Source organism: Zalophus californianus, chromosome 5 (assembly GCF_009762305.2).
Source record: "Zalophus californianus isolate mZalCal1 chromosome 5, mZalCal1.pri.v2, whole genome shotgun sequence".
Taxonomy (NCBI): Eukaryota; Metazoa; Chordata; class Mammalia; order Carnivora; family Otariidae; genus Zalophus; species Zalophus californianus.
Window position 1 is genome coordinate 84,219,363 of NC_045599.1, and position 23,705 is coordinate 84,243,067.

The 23,705-nt window shown below is 36.7% G+C and overlaps 1 protein-coding gene and 1 pseudogene across 2 annotated transcripts in view; one reads left to right on the forward strand and one right to left on the reverse strand.

Annotated features, from left to right (window-relative positions):
- The window catches only part of FBXL17 (F-box and leucine rich repeat protein 17), a 504,150-nt gene that overhangs the window by 184,809 nt on the left and 295,636 nt on the right, over window positions 1-23,705 (reverse strand). The window lies entirely within an intron of this gene.
- Window positions 20,934-22,030, forward strand: LOC113929294 (annotated as a pseudogene).

Consider the following 23,705-nt stretch of genomic DNA (forward strand, 5'->3'; position numbering starts at 1 on the left):
ATGTATGACTATGGACCAGGTTATTTAACCTCTCTGGTCTCTTGCCTGAATAACAAAATGGAGATAATGACTTCAAAGTGTTATTGGAAAGATAAAATGGTATAATACATGTGTAGTGATGCATATTCATAGGTGCTCAATTATTTCAATCGGTAGCTATTATTAATATTTTTAAATTAGAAAATATTTTAGGGGTTTTTTTCTTTAGTATTTTATTATTAAATTTAAAGTATTAAAATTATCAACATGAGAATGTTCCTCTTTCCAACAAAGGAGGCTCATGTTTAATCAAATTTCCTGATTGGGTGTTAAGTAGAAAAGATTTCTCATGCCATGGTTTTGATACAGTGCTGTGCCCAGAAATTTCAGCATACAGAAATTTATGGACATGCTTTACAATAAACTCCTGTAAAAACATCTGTGAAGCACTCTTTGTCATCATTGATAGCATGAAAATAGATAGCAGGCCTATGATCTCTACCCATTTACACATATCTTAGGTGGAACACAGTATTATCAATGATTTACATGTTTTGAAATCTTTTCTCAATGATACAATTTTAGGACTTTTTCTGTCTGCACACTTAACTCCTACAGGAAATTACAAAATGCCCATCTAACTATTGGCACCTGGAAAGTGAATTCTGAATAGATGGCTGCAACAGACAGAACAAGCAGCTAGGGCTTTAGAGACATATCCCAGAGTAATCGAGATCTCTCTCTCTTAAATATCCAGTAAGGAAATGGAGATTTATCAAAAAAGACAGGTAAGCTATCTACCACCCAAAAGCATTTTGTGAATGCCTTCAAAATCCTCAGTCCTGTTCAAAGAGGTTAGATACACAAATGAAAAACTTAGGCAAAAAAGTGTTTGACATAAAGTAAGATAAACATGTGTCAAAATAAATTTTAAAATTTGCTTTTTAAAAAAGGCTTAAGCGTACTGTACTAAACTATTAAAATTTCACATCAGAAATTAATTTCAAAACAAAATGCTTTAAGATAACTTGTACAAAATTTCAATGTCAATAGTATCTTTGCATTCTGAAATTAATGATTTTAACAATGACATGTCTTAATGTAACAGAAGAAATTAACATCATAATTTTCATGTTAAGAATTTACCAAGAGTTAGTTTCCCATATCTAAAATGTAGTTTTAAGTGCCTCAAAAACACATTTTTTAACATCTTTCCCATTTAAAGTTCCCAGAGACGTATAAAATTTTAACTCCATCTCCCCAGTCTCTATAAATTCTCTTCTTGGAGCCTTTCTGATGCATGGATTTGATCTATATACAATTCAGCTAAAAATTAAATGCACAATCTTCAAAAACTCTAAATCTTTTACAGTTGTGCTGTTGAAGATGAAAGAACTTGTATACAAATGTTTAAAAGTATATAAACCTTTCTATGTAAGATGGAAAACAAGAGGCTCAGTACTTTTTCTTAAATCTGTCCAAAGGGATTTTGTTAAAATAGCATGCTCTTTCAGCAATCCCATTACAATAGATATTTCACTGGAAACAAAAAGGTTCCACTGTCAGAGTAGTAGTCAATAATAATTTTACTACTGCTAAAAAAATAGTATTATTAATTGGTACCTTAAAAATCTTTTGAAATTGGGGTGCTTGGCTGGCTCAGTTGGTCGAGCATGAGACTTGATCTTGGGGTTGTAGGTTTGAACCCCATGTTGGGTGTAAAGATTACTTAAAAAAAATCTTTTGAAATTAATTACACATCTATTATCTCAGTTTATACTTGACAACACCATGTATGATGGTTTTATTTTCATTTGATAATTCAGGGGACTAAGTTGTAGAGACAGTAAGCCCTGGGGACAATAATATTATTAGTTGTGATAGTAAGCCCTGGGGACAATAATATCATTAGTAATGAGTTAGTAATGGCATGAGACCAGTTCACTGGCTCCTCTATCTAGGACCTCTCTGCTAGACAATGAAACAATGAAAGTAATTAACATTAGTGAGCATTCAATAACTGGTAATTTGCTAAATATTTACCTATTTAATTCTGTGAAATACTACTCCACTCCACCTACCATTTTACATCTCCATTTTACAATTGCAGAAATAGGAGCTCAGCTGTATTGTTATATCTAGCAAGTGGCAGATTTGAACTGAGGTTGGCATGATTACGATTACAAAGTTTATGCTTTTTCTCTAAGCGAAAAGACCTTAAAGCTAGAAATAATTCCGGAGCAGTGATATGCCCTCCGCCCTGACTCGTTATCTACATGGACACTTACTTATACGACAAAGGACTGGCGCGGGGGTGGGGGGAGTGGGGGGGGTGGGGGGTGGGGTGGGAGTGGGGGGAGGAACTCAAAACACCAGGTAAATGTGGGTCAGGTCTGTAGCTTCTACTATTCTGATACTCCTATACTTCTTCCTAAATTTGAATTCCTAGCCTTGAGACGCTTTTACAAAACTTGCCCCTGGAGACTAAAGCAAGCTAGGAGAAGGACAGACTTTGGGAAGAAAAACACTGTATTTGATGATTATTTAGCTGAATACTGAGAACAGCCAAAAACAGTTTGCCAGGATGTAGAATTTTACACACAAAAAAGACAGACTTCATTCAAATCAGTTGAAAAAACAGATCCGTGGGTCACAGTGCATATAAGCACAGAAAAAGCTCTGAGCAGTATTGCAGAACAAAGGCCCATTTCACTTGGCTTGAACAAGTGTTCCCAAGCGTAAAGACCTTACACCCAAGTGTAAGTTGTTCTACGGAACAACTTCTGATATTTCAAACTTGATTGTTATAATAATCTACACTGTGTCTTTCTCTTACAATAATTACTACAGAGAGGAATCTTCAGTAGTACATCATCCACTAGGTACAGACCTGTAGTACATTTTCTAAAGGTATAGACAAGGAATAGCCCCAGGGCAGATGAGACTAAATAGCATAATCTCTGCATATTAAATCCGGCAGGGCCTTAAGGGTTTTATCATCCCTTCATTTATGTATGAAGAAGCAAGAGCCTAGAGGGATTGAGAACCTGCTCCAAGGTCACTGGCCTTGGAAAGTGGCTGCACTGCTAATGAGTGATGGTCTTTCCTCACCAGACTTGGCCATGGTGCCTTAGTAGGATGACGTGTCAGGGGCTTCTCATCCAGCACTTGCCTGGCATTCTCTGCTGGTCTGGTCCAGAGCCACCAGGATAAGAAAGAGTAGCCATGGACATCGTAAAATATTGCCTCAGGATGCTGTTGTTCCACTTTTGTGCTATGCTGCTTTGTTCTCCAGAGGAACCATCTCAAACATCATGGTCAGGCTGCAATTTTGAGCATGAAATGTTTGCAGTGGGAATATCACGCAGGTGTCTGATATCTTAGATATTTGTTTCTAGGCTAATATTGCCACAATTTTCCCCCAACTACTCTATTGACAGGCGTTTATGACACCCAAGAGTATTTCTAAATTTTATAAGGATAATTTGGGGGAAAAGTCAAATGCTTTTCATCATATCCGCATAGGGTGTAGTTTTAAAGTGGTTTTCTAGGGGAAATAAATATATATATATACCCTGGAACTTGGGTAGAAATTTTAAGTTTCTATATATGCAGTAATATTTGCTAAGTATATATCTACATTTTATCTAAATATCTCTATATCCAAATATGTTTATATAGAGACACAGCACAGCTAAACAATACATTGAACAGTATTAGTGAATTCTGTTTCATGCCATTTTCAGTTAAATGGAAATTAAAGTTTTTCTTAGAGTTAATTCAGTAATTATATTATTTAAGAAATTAATCTGGTTTGCATTATAAAGGGTAAAGAGGTACAGTGAGATCACATGGACATTCCTCTGCTATTCAACCAATCCATTATTTGATATACTGACCTGTCAGCTCTAATAAGAGTCTATGGGACACACACAGCACTTTTTCTTAATATTTTTTATTTAAATTCAATTTAGTTAATATATACTGTATTATTAGTTACCAGGATAGAATTTAGTGATTCATCAGTTGTATATAACCCCCAGTGTTCACTCCATCAAGTGCCCTCCTTAATGCCCATCAACGAATTACCCTTACCTCCTACCCACCTCCCCCAAAGCAAACCTCAGTTTGTTTCCCAGAGTTCGGTATCTCTTATGGTTTGCCTCTCTATTTTCATCTTATTTTATTTTTCCTTTCCTTCCCCTATGTTCATCTGTTTTGTTTCTTAAATTCCACATATGAGTGAAATCATATGGTATTTGTCTTTCTCTGACTGACTTATTTTGCTTCACACAGCACTTTTTTACCTATTTTTTTCACCAGGCAGAATGTGTCACATGCCAGCAAGTTCAGTAATCTCTTACGTATTAGTACGTTAGCCACTAGACTCCCACTATCTAGTTATACTTCTGAAAATCCTTTTCAGAAAACTACCTTCCCAAAGCCCCATTCAACGCTGAAAGCAATGACCTCTGACCTCGACATTTAAATCTCTAAATTCACCCATCACTCTGTCCCGGACACAGCCTTTTTCGGTTTTAACTTTTCTTATTCCATCCAGGCCTTCACACCCTATGTCCCTTCTTAATGCGAGTCAAACTTCCCCCACTTTCACCCCCACTCCCACACATGTATTAAATCAGTCTGCACACCACCACCAAAAGTGGAGGTGACAAAAAGGCCTTCTGAGTCCTCATTCCTTTGATTGTCTACATTCCCAAAGCCCTGCCCCACAGATCTAGGGTAAGGCAGCTTGAGAATCACAGAACTAAATCCAGACATATTCAAAACAAGATGGTTGTTTACTATTATTATTTTTTAATTCCCTATTTTTTTAAATCTCTTACTCATGCTTTTATAAAAATATTCCACATTTGAAGTACCACTGAGGTTATTTATGTGTTTGGCAAAAAAAAAAAAAAAAAGGTACGGGGAGATGGGGAAGAATGATAGGAGGGAGAGGGAGAGAGAGAGAGAGAGAGAGAGACTGAGATTGATTAAATGAGGGATGAGCTAATTCCTGAGACCAGACCTTTCCTACTGCCCTGACTAGACCCCATCCATAGACTGCCCTTTCTCTGGCCCTCTCTATTTGAGGGGCTAAGTATATATCTACATGGATATATAGAGTTTGGAAAACTTTGAAAAGTCTGACCCTGTAAAGACTTTCCCTTTCCTGTTGAATTCTTTTTATAATTTCAATATTTAAAGGCATTAAATGAATAGTCAAGTTCATGAAGTTACTCTATATTAGAGCTCATTTTCATTATGTCACCATTTCCCCTAACGGGGCTATGACAAGAATGTGTCAGTACCAATTTTTACTCCCCACAATTTTGTTACTCTTTGAGCACAGCATATAAATTGATATCCAGGTCAAGAAATCCGGAATACTTTCACACATGTGTATTTAATTAAAATCACAACTTCCATTGTTGCAGGTGTGGGCTTCCTTTGGTCATTTAAGCTCTCTAGACTTCATTTTTCCCACTTAAAAAAAAAAAGCCAGGGGAAATGATACTTATGCATAAAACACTTTGAGTTCCCCAGATGAAAGCCCGCATATATAAGTGTGATGTGTGTTTATTGCCTTTTCTCTGATGAAAAGTGGCAGCCTTCTGCTTGAAATGGGATTAGAAATTCTGACTATAACACAGAAGAGAGAAGCATAAATGAGTAACAAGCAGTCAGAATAAATAAAATTGAAAAGATGGAGAGCACTCCTTTTATAAAAGGAACATCAGTTGTGAAACTTGTGGTTTAATTTGGTATGCCTTCCACTTTTAAAAAATTGGGCTCAACTGCATGTATAATGATCTACAAGCAGAAGGTACATTCAGTAGTACATGAATAAAAAATGACCTTTTCATTTGCTCTTCCGTAGCTTGGCATTCCTATATTATTAAAATATAATGTATTAAAGATTAAATAAGCATATTAGCATACAGAGATCATGCTTATGTGGCCATGGATACAAGGGCTATCTAACATAAAGCTAGAAATTCAGTTATATAAAATTCATATTTTTAACAGTATAGATATCAATTAAAAAGAATGCAAACTTTTCTAACAACAAAGTTGGCTATTGTACCAAGAATGGAAAAGAAAGGAATGAGGAGAGAATCTCCAAAGAGAGCCACAAATAATAATCACAAACTATTAGTGGCTGGGAGTAAGCTGGATTCCATGTTATAGAAAACCTATTAAATAGATAAACTCCCTAGCCTAATGAACCTACTGTTCTCAGTCTAGGATTTAAAATACTAAGGCAATTTTCATACCAACATTTTTTGGGGGAATAAACCATTTGTTAAATATTTTTCTTGTATTTATTCCTTTCTACGGCTTATTTTCCTTTCTCGCTTTTTCTTTTTGACATTTTAATACCCAAATTTAGATAATTTTAAGAGTGCACAAAGAAGTAATTGCAAAAACACAGACAACATAAAAATATTAAATTTCCAAAGGACAAGGCTTTCTTTTCACCTCATTATTATGTAAGCAATACAGGCTCATAAAAGAAAATTTGGGGTTTAGGAAAGTAAAAAGAGAAAAAAGAAAATAATCCTATGAGTCTAATGCAGTCACCTTTTACATATTTCCTCTTACTGTTTTCCAATATGTAGCTTTTTGTGTTTGCGTATGTGTGTGTTTCTCTTTCTTGTACCTCACACACTCTCTTCAGTCAAGAAACATTTTATACCCCAAGCATGTGTGTTTCTTCTTTATTTAAAGTTCATTTTTTTCCTTTTAAAAAAATTGCTTTATCATTCACAATGGAAAGTTGACATTCCCCAGAACTTTGTCAATTTGTCCTACAGACTGTTTCCCAATGGCTTGAGAAATGATGGTGGTGGTCTTATTTGGAACACTGGGAGGAAAGGAGAGGCCACAGCGAACTGGTATCTAAACTCAGTGAGGCACCATCCTTTCTCCCACTCCTACTCCTAGCTGAGAATTTAGCCGCCTATCTCATTTACAAGAAAGTCCAGGTGAGGTTCAGTACGAGGCATAGGCCATTCAGTAATCTTAGCTTAACTTGGCTTTTGAAGACCTAAACTGTCAATCTCCCACCCTCAGGGCCTCTCATCCTACTGTTAACCTGTAGAGAAGTAAGAAGCCCAACCTTTGAACTACTATCCCTAATCTGTCAGACTCAGGAGTGAACGGTCTATATGGGTACATATAACATAAGCATGTATTGGAAAGAAATTCCTTCATATGTACATTCATTAAAATGAATAAAATTCTTCCCTAAATTTAAGAAATTAGGTAAGATGAAAATGAAACAAAGAGGGAAACTAAATTGAAAAGTTGAAGAAGCAAACCTTTGCTTTTAAAATGATGTAAATATGAAACAGGCATTTATAACAGATATGTCCTTCTTGTTTTCTCTGTCATTCTCTTGGATGAAAAACAACAGTGATTTTTTTTAAAACAGTTTGCTATGAATAAAATTTATCATCTACTGATGCATTATTTCTCACTTTCTTTTTCATATTATCTCTCAGAGATAAATGGCAATAACAAAGACATTAAAATGACACTAAGAACAGCTTTTTATAGTTTTAATTATTTTTTCCTTTTTGGCAATAAAAATGATGTGGTACATTTGCATGTGTTATGTATCGAGAAGCAACAGTACTGTTTAAATATTCATAATTGTGGAGATAATTTTTACTTGATAATTTAAATATGAAATAGATTGCTTCTGGTCCCTAATATAATGGCTCTGTTTATTAATACATATTGCAGGCACACCTATATTTGTCAATCAATCACTTACTGTGCTTTTTATTCTATTCTGAAGTATTCTGCACAGAGATAATATTCTTTTATGAGTCCATCAAGTTTCACTTTCTGAGAAATAATATCACAATTTCTAATGTAGATAATGAGCACTCTTTTTCTCACTTCTCTTGGGATTTGAGCTCATTTTAGTCTATGAAATAACAACTAAAGAAATGAAACTAAACTCCAAGGCAAGGGAGACCGTGATGGGTGGCAAACACCATGAGTATCCGGCCCTGTTAAGTCACAGAGCAGACATGGCATCTCTGGATGCCGAGAGGAGGTTGGGCAGGCCTCTAGGGGGCAACGCTTCATCTGGGTCACCAAAGTCGGGACTCCAGGAATGGTTTTGTGCTTATAGGGAAATTGAGAAGCCTATCTGGGATAAACTCATGAAAACTGAACTCCTATAATGCTACCTCATTAATTTAGAATGACACCTGCCTATGATGCAAGCTGGACCTCTGGCCTTGTCAGATTAGGGCATTCTACTCCACAGAGGGACTCACAGCACAGAGTTTGTGAGACAGACACTTAGCCCTAAAGGGCTTTGTGGTCTTTTCTCAGGGTGCCTGGGTTTAACCAGGTTGGGGCAGTCTTCCTCCCTATACCTTTCTTCTGTCAAAGGTTCTCACCTGGCCTGTTTCTTTTTAGTTTTACTTTTAAACATTCTATTTATTTTTAGATAGATTACATTTAAATGATACAGCTGTAAGACAGTGAAAATGAAGTCTGCCTCCCCTCCTCTTCTATCCCTAAATGCCCCGTTTCTCTCCCTGGAGGCTAGCTATCTACCCTATTATCAATTTCATGGATAGCCTTCCAAAGATAAACTATGCATTTACAAATATATGCTGTGTGTGTGTATACATGTGTACGTTATATATATATACATATTCATATGTAATTTGTCTCCCTATAAATAGCAGCACATACATGCTTTTTCTGCATTTTACCTTTTTTTTTTCTTTTTTTAAGAGTTGAGTCACAGGATCATTGGGAGAACTTTTCTTTGGACATTTTACCAACTTCCTTCTGTTGGATTTTTTTTTTACTGGCTCCCCTGACTGTGCTTTTGCCCTCTACCTACATCTTAGGTAAATTCAGTTCTCTTTCTACTGGTTTTCACGTGAAAATTTTTCTTGGGATTTTCTTTATTCTTCTTCCATCTTTGACAGTTAAATTCTTGGACTTTAACCCCTGAGAGGTATCTACTTATCAAGACAAGTTCGGTAGGAGAAACACCTAATTCAACCTCCAGTATCAGTGGGACCAGAAAGTCTGATGGCAATTTCCCATGATCTTCTGTTTCTATTTTCTTTCTTTAACCTGAAGAAAAAGACATGCTCATAAATTACTTACATATTTGGTCTATAAACCTTTCTAGGTATCTTTGACTAGAGAATAATTTCAGCTTCTAAGAGGCCTAGACTGTAGCTAAATACCTGAGATCATTTTTTTAAATTTTATTTTATTATGTTATGTTAATCACCATATGTTACATCATTAGTTGATGTAGTGTTCCATGATTCACTGTTTGCGTATAACACCCAGTGCTCCATTCAATACGTGCCCTCTTTAACACCCATCACCAGGCTAACCCATCCCCCCAACACCCTCCCCTCTAGAACCCTCAGTTTGTTTCTCAGAGTCCATTAGTCTCTCATGGTTCATCTCCCCCTCCAATTTCTCCCCCTTCATTTTTCCCTTCCTACTAACTTCTTTTTTTTTTTTTAACATATAATGTATTATTTGTTTCAGAGGTACAGGTCTGGGATTCAGCAGTCTTACACAATTCACAGTGCTCACCATAGCACATACCCGGCCCCAATGTCTATCACCAACCACCCCATCCCTCCCACCCCCCACCACTCCAGCAACCCTCAGTTTGTTTCCTGAGATTAAGAATTGCTCATATCAGTGAGGTCATATGATACATGTCTTTCTCTGATTGACTTACTTCGCTTAGCATAACACCCTCTAGTTCCATCCATGTGGTTGCAAATGGCAAGATTTCGGGGTTTTTGATGGCTGCATAATATTCCATTGTATATATATACACCACATCTTCTTTATCCATTCATCTGTTGATGGACATCTTGGCTCTTTCCATAGTTTGACTATTGTGGACATTGCTGCTATAAACGTTGGGGTGCACATACCCCTTCGGATCCCTACATCTGTATCTTTGGGGTAAATACCCAGTAGTGCAATTGCTGGGTCATACGGTAGCTCTATTTTCAACTGTTTGAGAAACCTCCATACTGTTTTCCAGAGTGGTTGCACCAGCTTGCATTCCCACCAACAGTGTAGGAGGGTTCCCCTTTCTCCTCATCCCCGCCAACATCTGTCTTTTCCTGACTTGTTAATTTTAGCCATTCTGACTGGTGTGAGGTGGTATTTCATTGAGGTTTTGATTTGGATTTCCCTGATGCCGAGTAATGTGGAGCACTTCTTCATGTGTCTTTTGGCCATTTGGATGTCTTCTTTGGAAAAATGTCTGTTCATGTCTTCTGCCCATTTCTTGACTGGATTATTTGTTCTTTGGGTGTTGAGTTTGATAAGTTCTTTATAGATTTTGGATACTAGCCCTTTATCTGATATGTCATTTGCAAATATCTTCTCCCATTCTGTCAACTGTCTTTTGGTTTTGTGGACTGTTTCCTTTGCTGTGCAAAAGCTTTTTATCTTGATGAAGTCCCAATAGTTCATTTTTGCCCTTGCTTCCTTTGCCTTTGGCGATGTTTCTAGGAAGAAGTTGCTGCAGCTGAGGTCGAAGAGGTTGCTGCCTGTGTTTCCTTTAGGATTTTGATGGATTCCTGTCTCACATTTAGGTCTTTCAACCATTTTGCGTCTATTTTTGTGTGTGGTGTAAGGAAATGGTCCAGTTTCATTCTTCTGCATGTGGCTGTCCAATTTTCCCAACACCATTTGTTGAAGAGACTGTCTTTTTTCCATTGGACATTCTTTCCTGCTTTGTCGAAGATGAATTGACCATAGAGTTGAGGGTCCATTTCTGGGCTCTCTATTCTGTTCCATTGATCTATGTGTCTGTTTTTGTGCCAGTACCATACTGTCTTGATGATTATAGCTTTGTGATAGAGCTTGAAGTCCGGAATTGTGATGCCGCCAGCTTTGCTTTCTTTTTCAACATTCCTCTGGTTATTCGGGGTCTTTTCTGGTTCCATACAAATTTTAGGATTGTTTGTTCCATTTCTTTGAAAAAAGTGGATGGTATTTTGATAGGGATTGCATTAAATGTGTAGATTGCTCTAGGTAGTATTGACATCTTCACAATATTTGTTCTTCTAATCCATGAGCATGGAACGTTTTTCCATTTCTTTGTGTCTTCCTCAATTTCTTTCATGAGTATTTTATAGTTTTCTGAGTACAGATCTTTGCTTCTTTGGTTAGATTTATTCCTAGGTATCTTATGGTCTTGGGTGCAACTGTAAATGGGATCGACTCCTTAATTTCTCTCTCTTCTGTCTTGTTGTTGGTGTATAGGAATGCCACTGATTTCTGTGTATTGATTTTATAACCTGCCACTTTACCGAATTTCTGTATGAGTTCTAGCAGTTTTGGGGTGGAGTCTTTTGGGTTTTCCACATACAGTATCATATCATCTGCAAAGGGTGAGAGTTTGACTTCTTCTTTGCCGATTCGGATGCCTTTGATTTCTTTTTGTTGTCTGACTGCTATGGCTAGGACTTACAGTACTATGTTGAATAGCAGTGGTGATAGTGGACATGAAGTCATTCTTTTAATCTTAATAAAATACTTAATGTCTAAAAGAAAGATGCATTTTACTTTCAAACTTTCCATACACAGAACTTTTTAGTTTTAACATGTACATTGTACACACAAATAACACATACAATAAATATCCTTAAATATTATTTTATACACATGGTTGTTTATCTGTTAGATAAATAGCTCAAAGTGGAATTCCAGGTCAAAAGGTGTGCACATTTTTTATTTGGAAAGTACTGCCAAATTTTTCATGTTTTATAATGGTAAAAACTTGAAATTCAAATACACAATATGGCAATTAACCCTTTCCATGTTGTGACTATAGAATGATTTATTATGAATTTTTAGAGGAGAAAGACAATTCAAAATTAATAAATTTTACTTCTACTTACCCTCTTGCTCTCAAAACTAATAATTCAAGGTATATATTTGATTACAGATCCCTAGAAAACAAGCCATCAGTCACATGGAATATACTGCCTGATAGACAGGAAAACAAGAAAATTACTTGGGATTGAGTCTGAAAGAAAAGATTTTAAATCTGCGTTTTAAAAGAGTCGCTTTTTCCAGTAACCTTCAAGTTGCAGGGCAAAATTCCTCTCAAGCAAGAGGTGAAGAGAAAAAAGAAAAAAATGAGAAAAGTGAAATGAAACCACCAAGACTCTTTGAACTAGAAATCCTACAGTTACCGAAAGGTCTCATACAAAGAAGGGATGGTGACCAAAGGAAATGCGGACCGTACCTGGGGAAGGAATGGCTTCATAAGGAGTCAGAGGACAACTGCAGGTCAGCTTTCTCACAAGGATTTTCACTTACACCCTTCCTGATGAGAATATCTTCCAAACACTAAGAAGGGGAGGGGAGGAAGCAAAACTGGGCAGACCTTCGCTCTGAAACTCAAAATGCCTCTCCTGAAGACAAGGGAGATATCATGACATTGATTATAAGGAAGGTTATAAAATCTTGGAGATCACTCAGAGTCTGCGAACTACTACTGTTTGTTATTAACTAAGTCACTATGTTGGCCTATGAAAGTAACATGTTAAATCTCCAAGATACAATAACCATTAATTTATGTAATATATATGTAAACAAAATATATAGATTATCTTTTAAATCTTTTACTTAAGAAGTTTGGGATATGTACGTGGCATGGTCTAATACATGGATATGACCCCACTGCCTTATCACATACTTAAAAAGTAAAAGCATCGATCATAATAATTATAATTTCCATTCTAAAGTGACTTCAAACAACTTGTATAAATCTTGGGAACTATAATCTTTATATATGAATTTTCCTGAATAAAGAAGAATATAAAATAGGTTTCAACTGTATAATTTGTATCTAAAACTTGAGGATGGCGTCAAAATATTAAAGTGTCCTTTTCATTGTGTATCATTTTGGAAGATGAACAATTACAATTTTCCCCCATTTTATTATCTGCTTTACAAACTTGCATACTTTCACAAAGCTATCACCTGTTTTATAATTATAGTGTTTACCTAAAGTAGGATTTAAGAATTTCTCACTTTTATTCTCAATTTTCAAAACACAACATATATGCTTTCAGAGTATGATTTTCTGATTAGTATATGAAAGTAAATGAGATAATTATATCTTAAATTAAATAAAGCATTGGATCTTGAAAATAAGCTCTGAGTATTTAAGTGTAAAAGCTAAATAACAATTTAAAGCAAAAATATATTTTACAAATGGAATTATTTAGTCTTCTGAAAAATGAATTATTAATTTTCTTATATCTACAATAATGCAAGGTCACGGTATCCTACAACTCTGAATCTACATTATATTTTAAACAGATGTCCTAAAAGACGTAACTACCCTGTATCTTACTGAATAGATATTCTAAAAGAAATGGGGTGGATATCATTAATAATTTACGTAACAGAACAACTTATTATAACCATGTGGGGTTTTTATGCACTAACTATATGGTATATCTGAGTCATGTGAAATAGACAGTATCTACCTCATGATTTTATTGTTATATATGTACTTTTTAAAATCTTCTGTCCAAGAACATATATATTATTGTATTCCTATTAGTAGGCACCAAAACTTATGAATGGTAGAAGTTCAATAAATGAATTCACACAATGAATACTGAATAAATGAACTGACTATAACATTTAATTTTCAGCTAAAACATGCACAAGCACTCCTAAAGTAAGTGGTAAAATGAGAAAAAATACTATTATACATGACTAGAAAACAAAAACTTAAAGGAATAATTATATTTACTAGAAAATTAGTTCCTGAGCTTGAGGATCTCTAGATCACACAAGCCTGGGAGCAGTCTCGCATTGTATGAGCTTCTTAATATGTTTTCATAATTTTTTTTGTATAAAATTCTAACTAAGAGTACTATACATTTAGAGTCTAGTTTTTTCTTTGTAATTTTATATTTGATTTCTTAAGGGATGGAGGGAAAGTTATAAAAGTGACAGGCTCCACAAACTCGGATCTGCATCTCCATCTTTTCCTAACACCTGAGGACAACTTAACACAAGAACTGAAACTAAACCAACATTTGGGCAGGTAACAAAGATTTAGTTTACATTCATAAAGATCTGTCACTGTTTGCTGAAAAATCAAAATAGGGCCAATTCTAAGTTATAGGAGAGCACTGTATTCTGAAATATACTTTATCATCTAACCAATCACGTGAGATTTCAGTCATGTATCAGCATGTTGTCTCAAACTGCAGTTTTCTTTTCTGGTAATTATGCTTGGACACTTATTGACAGTTAACAGCTGCTCTAGTACTTCACTTATTTTATTTCGTGTGTTGACATTTCACATTTCCTCATATTTTCAGATAGCTTAGAGTACTTGAAGAAAACACTTTGAAATTACTTCTTAAATTCTTTATGTTTCATTCAACATGTGAAAATATCATAAAGTTGTTGATTTCTGCCTCTGTGATCTAACATGTCTCATTTAAAAGTATACAGTAATTAAAATACATATATAACATTCAATTCTCAGTTAAATATTTTGACACACTTATTCTACCAAAATATCTGAAGTCAACTATCATGAAAGCATCATGAAATACTTTGAGTCAATGATGTTTTTGTTAAAGCTAGCATACAAAAAAAGTTCTCTTTACACCAATAAAATATAAATACTCCTAATTGCTAACAGACTTTTTCTGACAAGTGTTAGCCCAAAATGAATATTTACAGCCTATGCTGAGCAATGAATGCCTGGAAAATAGCATTTACAATGGAAACACTGACACAGTTTTAACCAAAACCAAAACAAAACAAAACACAAAACACAAACTTGAACATTCGTGCTAGCTAATGGGACAACTGGAATACTCTTAGCCTTGGAATTAAGAAAATATTTAAAGAACATCTGATTCCACTGAAAATAAGATCATTAGATTTCTTGTTAAAACAAATGCCTGAAGGTGTGTAATATTTTACACACACACACACACACACACACACACACACACACCATGGTCTACAGCAAGAAATATTTTGATCCTTTTCATAGGACCTTTTGTTATTTGGGGAGCAGAAGCTAAGAGAAATAAAAAAACTTCACACGGAGAACATGCCCTAAAATTTACAACTGAATCATGTTTACTGCAGCTATAACATCATTTGCTTTTCCTTCTTCTGTCATGCTATATCAATATTAAATAAGTGATTCTGTATTTTAAAAGGGGGATATTAAGGATTTAAGAGCTTAATTTAACAGCTTGGCTATTTGGGAATGCTTGTTTTATTCTGAAAATAGAAACCTTAAGGACATACCTTTTTTAAGTCAAAGAAGATAAGGAATATGAGTAATGTCTGTATATAAAGAAAGAATAAGGGAAAATCAATTTTAAAGGATAATTTTGTGTAATCTCTGTTAATATGCTTTTGTATATGCACCATGCCAACAGTATGTATACATAGAAAATAAGAATTCACAGGAGAAAGTCACGAAAATTATTCTCGTTAAAAAGCTAGATTCTATAGCCTGTAAATCAGGATATCACAGAGGTAAACTTCCTGTTGATCCATGGAGGAAAGGAAGATAATTTTTCCTGCACCCTCAGCCCCCACCCCAGACTGGTTAGCATCCATAAGGAAAAGTGTCTTATTTTTCTTCGTTTGAGAGGGTGTCATGTCCCACACAGCCAGAGGAAGAAATGAGAGCTGATGACTCCTTACATGTATCTTTCTAATTTCAAAACCTTCCTCATGCAGAAGCCTAAAACCAAGTCAGGAACAGATACACTGTCACGACCTGCAGAAACTCTCCTAGAAAGTACACACACACACACACACACACACACACACACACACACACACACACACACACACACACACACACACACACGTGTGTGTGTATACTTATATAATAACTGATTTTTTTTCATTTCATATTCTAGACCACTAGCTATAATTACATTCAAGCTATTTTGACCACAGTACTCCAGGGGCCAAATAACAAAACTAATCTGTAGCATATTCTTACAAAGAGAATTACCCATATATGTTAGTTGCTTGAGTCTTCCTCTACTGCTGTCCTAAGATATTTTTTAGACATATGGCATATATTTCAAGTTAAAATATTATGCATTAGAACAGCATATTAAGTAGAATTAATTCTCCAAATAACAGATTTGTAAACGAATCTACCAATATTGGAAATCTCAACATATGTTGATATGTTCCCCATGTCATTCCATGACACCCAGTATGGTCCTGCAAAGCCAAATTCTGCAAAAGATTCAGTAACACATCTAATCTTAAGGCTCTGATCAGGTTAACAACAGTTTTCGTCAGGACTACATTCATCTTCATGAAGTGTGGCTGTCTTTGAAAACCACTGTTTGGTTCTGAGACAGTAACTTTTAAAGATACTCTTAACAGTTCTTCCCTATTACTAAAAATCTTATCTTTCATGCTAGCAAATGCAAAGAGCTTTTCATGATAGCATGAAGAAAGAGATTGCTAGAAAATGAAAACTGAAAAATTATACTGTTTTTAAGTCACCGACAGGGCTTATTTCACAGGGGTATACTTCATTACTACAAATGCTTCGAACCCATCTCACAAGATGCATCTGCTTTCCTGTTGTCGTTTCTACTACATAAATCAAAACAGTACTCATTAGTGTAAACTCATTAGGTAAACCAAACCTCAATCGCAAGGATCTCAGCATTTTTTAAAACATAGATATAAAGATATCCAAATTAATGTCACTTAATTAAAAATATATAGTTTGCTTTGGACAGTTTTTACTAACCCTGATCCTTATTATCTAGACTAGTGAGATTAAGATAATTTAGGGCTAAATAGTTCCAGAGTGCAGCAGAGCATAAAGACCTTCTAAAATAGGCCCAAAACCCGTAATACCCACTACCATGTAACTACCACTGGGAAATGCAATTTTAATTTGCAGCAGGATCTTAAGGAAACACTTTGGTATAAATAAAAGTGAATCCTTAAAAAAAAAAAAAAAGGAAGAAATTTAGTAATTTTGTAGATGAAGCAGATAAGGCACTGCCATAACACTTTTCTTTTTAAAACCAACCAAATGCAGTTTCTTGATGGAGAAAGAGCTATCTGAGCTAATTAGAATCCAAAGCATCTTGAGATAAAATTTCACAAAATAAAAGATCAATTTGTGAAAGTATTATATATGTTACTCAGCTACAAACAGCACTACCATCCATAGGTGGCACTGCTGGGACAAATTCAGTGGACTCGCTGAAATTCCCAAAGCATAACTTGGCTGAGTTGCCAAAACACGCATTTTAACACCCTGTTTTGAAAGTAGAAATGCAGGCACTAAGGTTTTCATGATCCTACTATACTCAAATGAAGTATATCTGTATGTTTTCAGGTAAAAGACAATAGAGCAAAATCTGTAACAGGCATTACCTGCTTTAGGACTCAGAACATTTGAAAAACAAAAACTCCATTTGTATCACATATCGCACGTGTAGACTTGAAATTAGACCAAAAACTTCACTACTGGCATCCCCAGTTGTGAGGATGACTTCAGCAAAGTGCATAGATTCCTCTCAGTCCAGTTTCAATCTAGATCCAAACTGACACCAATCTGATTCCAAGTCACCTCCTTACCCATCCACAACTCCTGTGAGTAGGCGCGTGGTGAGAGTTAATTCTGTCCTCTTCGAAACTTGCTTTGATGTCACAGAGGAAGTAGCTCTACTTCTTTCCAAGCCTAATTTTTTTGGTCCCCTGGTGATACTGTGATTTATAATACATACATATTTGGTCTTCCTCTCTGTTTCTAGCACAGGGCCCCTAAAGCCCTTGAAATATCCTAAGTGGTGGGGGAGATCAAGGTGCCTTTTGTTATGTTAATGAGGTGGGTTTTGGTCCTGCACCCAAGGATGGGGTCAGGGTGCCAGGAGAACCAACCCTGTGCTTAGAGGGTTGTAACTAACTTTCTGTCATTGCCCCAACCCACCCCTGGGAGGGGAAAGAGGCTGGAAATTTAATCTATTCCCAGTGGCCAATGGTTTAATCACTCATGCCTATATAATAAAGCCCCATAAAACCCCCAAAGTATGGGGTTTGGAGAGCTTCCAGGTTGGTGAACATATGGAGATTTGGGGAAAGTGGCCCATTCAGAGACAGCATGGAAGCTCCTTGCCCTTTCCCCAGAACTTACCCTCTGCATCTCTTCCATCTGTTGTTATATATCCTTTTATATATCCAGAGTTATATCTTTTGATAATAAACCAATAATCTAGTAAATAAAATGTTTCTCTGAGTTCTGTGAGCCACTCTAGCAAATTAATCAAACCCAAGGAGGGGGTTGTTGGAATCTCCAAGTTACAGCCAGTTGGTCAGAAGCACAGGTAACAGCTGAGCTTGCAACTGGCATCTGAAGCCTCGTGGGACTCAGTCCCTAATTTATGGGATTTGATGCTACCTCTGCGTAGTGTCAGAATTGAGTTGAACTGCAGGATACCCAGCTGGTGTCAGAGACTTGCTTGGTATGGGCGAAATTCCCAAACGTTGAAATTGATGATCGGAACCCTTAGCTGCTCATTCCAGACCCAACCATTTTTTTTCCTTCTTATTCCTCTCTCCCAACCTCAGTCAGCCTGTCTCTGTGTTTCTCAAATTCTGAAAGGAACATCCCTTATTCTACCTGACTGTGAAATCATTATCACACATTTTCCCCTTCCCTTCATGATTACAGGCCAAATCATTTAAACTTGCTGTCCCTTCTTGTCTCATCTTTCATTTATTCCTTGGTACATTATAATTCACTTTCTATCCCCTACATTTTAGAGTCCAGCTCCAGTAAAACTGCCTATCATAGGATTCCCTAAATCAAAAGTCTAGATCAGAATTTCATCTTAACACAACTTCCATAAAATCCAAATACCTCATTCAGGAAACCATCTTCTCTTGGACAGCATCAGATCAGTTCTTCTCCAATCAATCTGATTGTTTTAAGTTTCCCAACACAATGTTGGAGGTGTTTCCTCAGTTCCCTTGAACGGAGTGACCTCACCTATTCCAAGTGATGGGTATATCACTCTGCCTGAATGACTCCCAAATGCATCCTAGGCCCTGATCTTTGTTATTAATCCTTATGCCTGCAACACTTGTGTACACAGACTTAAACTGCGATTCAACTTTTCTAAAACCAGTCGTCTTTTTCTCCTCATACTTTAACCTAGCTAAAGTTTTAGAGAGCTCATTTGACAAAATGAAATGAGTTAAGAACATGAAAAAAACAATCTTACACCCCCAAATCCTCACAATACATTGTGTACATGAGAGAGCTATTACTACAAATTCAAGTATGAGCAACAGCGAGTCAGGAACAGATACACTGTCACCATCTGCAGAAACTCTCCTAGAAAAGTATGACAAGGAAGTCCTCAGCCATATCTTGATCTCAACCACTATAACACTTTTTAACTCATTCCTCATTAACTCTTTTGCATTAGGAACACTTCAAATGTCTAAAGACAAGCTAAGGTGCACTCAACTCTCTCGACATGAAATATGTTGCTTTTAGCGGAAAGATGATATAGAGCGAAACAAATAAAAGGATCCCATCTCAAATGAAAAAGATAAAGGTATATAGGATCATGTCCATAAAATTACTGAAATACGTACACTTATTTTATGATAGCCTTTTTTCACATACACATATTTTTGCTTCAGGAAGAACACTTTTAGTCCTATGTCAAGTTACAAAAGTTAGAATGCCAGCAAGGCTATATTTTAATGATATTTCACAGTAATAGCTGGTTAAATGGCACAGTAAAGAGGACAAAATGAAAAATGAAAAACTCTGTGTGTATGACACCAAATCTAGGAGAAACTACACTTAATGGATAAAGATTGAACTGTACTGGTTCTGAAATTCAGACCTAAAGTGGAGACAAGGGGTGAAGAGAACAGTATTTTAAATAGTTATTAACACCTTGCTTACTTTCTGTAACATCTACGAAGACTCGAGACACAAGTAAAATGAAAGAAACGTTACTCATGAATTTAATTACTACCAATTATAAGGTATTATCTGTAGGGGCCTAAACTGAAGTCAAAACCTAACATGAAAAATATTCTACATGAGGAAATGAAAGAACCAAAACTGAAAAATAAATAAGTAATTAACCTGTTCTACCTGGAGGGCTCAGCAGATGACAATGACAAAACAGTAACAAGGCTTTATAGCATAAGCAAGTTTCCCCCTAAATCCAACATGTTAAAGTCCTTATTATAGAAAGCATTCAGTGCTATATTTATAATGCATTTTCTATACTTGGAATAACATAGATATAAATTCTTACTGAGGATTAGGTCAATCTCATGAAACTAGGCTCCAGAAGTTAACTATATTTAGCTAGGAAAGAACTAAGAAAAACGGAGGGTGCATTATTACAATTTTATGGTAATGGAAATACTATTGGAAAAAATTGGTTAATATGAAAATTTTTGCAGAGTTTCTATACATGTTTTATAATAAGTCATTATATGACCAGATCATACAAAATCAAGTAGATTTAAATCCTTTTCTTGCTAGAAAAAGAGTAGGACACTGAAAGCTCTATGGTTGCTCATTCATTCACTCTTCATCCAATTTTTACCTATTACCCATTAACTGCCAGACTTGGTGCTAAGTAATAATGAAGACAGTACCTCTCCTCACAGAAACAAACAAATGCCATGCCATATGGTGAGTGTCATCACAAAGGTTTTTTGTGAGGGTGCTGTGGGAGCCTTGGGGAGATGTACCTATCCCAGCAGGTCTCTCTTGTTTAATGTGAAGGAAACTCAATTAGAAGTAGGCTGGATGAGGCTCTCTGCTCCTCCCTGTTCAAAAGACAGCTGCATCTACTGGTGTAGGGCCAGCCCCACCTCCCTGAGACATAATGGTGAAGGTTGGAATAAACAGATTTCGCAATATTGGGTGCCAGGACACCAGGGCTGCTTTTAACTCTGGCAAAGTGGGTATTGTCACCATCAATGACCCCTTCATTGACCTCAACTACATGGTCTACATGTAACCATGGCAAATTCCACAGCACAGTAAATGCTGAGAATGGGCAACTTGTCATCAATGGAAAGCCTACCTCCACCTTCCAGGAGCAAGATCCTGCCAACATCAAATGGGGTGATGCTGGTGCTGAGTATATTGTGATGTCCAATGGGGTCTTCACCACCATGGAGATGGCTGGGGCTCCCATGAATAGTGGGGCCAAGAAGGTTATCATCTCTTGCCCCTTTTGCTGATGCCCCCATGTTTGTGATGGGCATAAACCATGGTAAGTATGACAACTCTCTCAAAATTGTCAGCAATGTCTCCTGCACCACCAACTCCTTGGTCCTCTAACCAAGGTCATACATCACAACTTTGGCATCATGGACCACAGTCCATGCCATCCCTGCCACCCAGAAAACCATGGACGGCCCCTCTGGGAAGTTGTGGCGTGATGGCCAAGAGACTGCCCAGAACATCATCCCTGCTTCTACTGGCACTGCCAAGGCTGTAGGCAAGATCATCCCTAAGCTGAATGGGAAGCTCACTGGCATGGCCTTCCATGTCCCCACCCCCAACGTGTCAGTCATGGATCTGACCTGCTGCCTAGAGAAGGCACCAAATACTATGACATCAAGGAGGTGTTGTAGCTGGCATCAGAGGGCCCCCTCAAGGGCATCCTGGGCTACACTGAGGACCAGGTTGTCTCCTGCAACTTTAACAGTGACACCCACTCTTCCACCTTCAATGCTGGGACTGGCATTGCTTTCAGTGATGACTTGGTCAAGCTCATTTCCTGATATGAATTTGGCTACAGCAACAGGGTGCTGGACCTACGGTCCACAAGGCCTCCAAGGAGTAAGAGCCCCCTGAACTACCAGCCCCAGCAAGAGCAAGAGAAAGAGAGACCCCTCAGCTGCCAGGGAGTCCTTGCCCCAACTCATCCCCCAACACACTGAGAATCTCGACCTCCACAGTTTCCATTCCAGACCCCTGAAGAAGTGGAGGGGTCTGGGGAGCCCTACCTTGTCATGTATCATCAGTAAAGTATACTGCACCCAGTCAAAAAAAAGTAGGTTGGATGAAATGCCAATAAATTGGGTTCTACACAAACGTAAGGTATATTCAGTAATGACTGGAAGTAGGGTTACTGAAGTCCCTTTCTCTGATTCTCTTTCCACTTCTCTCTCTCTAAACTGGCTTCATTCTCTCATAATCATTTTGTCCACAACTCAGAACCACGGCTGAGGAAGCTCTGGGCCCACACCCTCCCATCCTTTGCACTGGAGTGGTAAGCTTGAGCCATATTTACAGTTGATCCAGAATAATCACTCTCAGGAACACTACCTTAGAGGTCCAAAGCCAAATACATCTGATTTCTGGGAAGATGGCAGAATGTGAACAGCAAAGTTCACATGGTTAGTCCTGGCTCAGGAGGAATTATACTTCCCGGACATGTTTACTTTTAGAAAGCTGGGTGCTTCCCAAAGAAACTTTTACTGAGTATGGTTATTTAGCTGAAAAATAATTTGTATGGTAACAGAGCAAACTGATCCTGAAACTCTGAGGGTCCTTTAAGAATTCTGGATATATTACTGAAACAGGAAGTCTCAAGATATAATTGCTGACTCCCGATTAAAAATAAAGTATAAATAGTGTATTTCATATTGTTTGATGTGATGAAAGCCATAGGGTGGAATTTCAGTGCTGTTAAAGACAAGACATTCTTTACCTGTATTTTAGTCGTATTACACAAGGACCAGAGAAGGTCATTAGAGAAAAATAAAATAACCTCAGACTCAAAAATCCCATCATTATTAACCTCTGTTTGAAAAAGTTAAATGTGTAATTATAGGCTCACTGGGAAAACATAACCAACGTGGTTAATAAAAAACTGTATGGTTATTTTGTGGGTGCGAGCAATGAGGTCTTAAGGATTATCTCACAGAGGGGTTAGAAATGGCAAACTTGTGATGTATTTTAGGTTGCATAAAGCAGGCTTGTCTCTTGTTTACTACCCAGCAATAGCAATGGGCCTAATTTACACAACAATTACTTAGAAGTAACTCCTTTGAAATGTATTGTGTGATTAATTGACTTGGCTTCAGGAATGCAATGTTGTTTCTACATTGTTGTTCACTTCAACCTAATGCCCCCTAGAGCACAGATCCAATTAAGAAACAAGGCAGGGAAGCAGATATTAAGTGTAGTATTTCTATATTACACAGCACTTTTGTATAGGATTGAACACCACCATCTACTGTCTGCAGGCACTTGATTTATTCAGTGCATCTTGTGACACTGGGCGTATGGCTCATGGAAATAGGATTTAAAGTAAATATCTTAGAGAAAAATTGAAACCAGATAAATTTAACTTATTAAGAGATACTTTTAAAAATGAAAGCCTAAAGGGAAACAAAAGCAAAAATAAATAATTGGGACTTCATCAAAATAAATAGCTTCTGCACAGCAAAGGAAATAAAACTAAAAGGCAAGCTATAGAATGGGAGGAGATATTTGCAAATGACATATCTGGAAAGGGCTTAGTATCCATAATCTATAAGGAACTTATAAAATTCAACACCCAAAAAACAAATAATCCAGTTAAGAAATGAGCAGGACACATGAATAGACATTTTTCCAAAGAAGACATCCAGATGGCTAA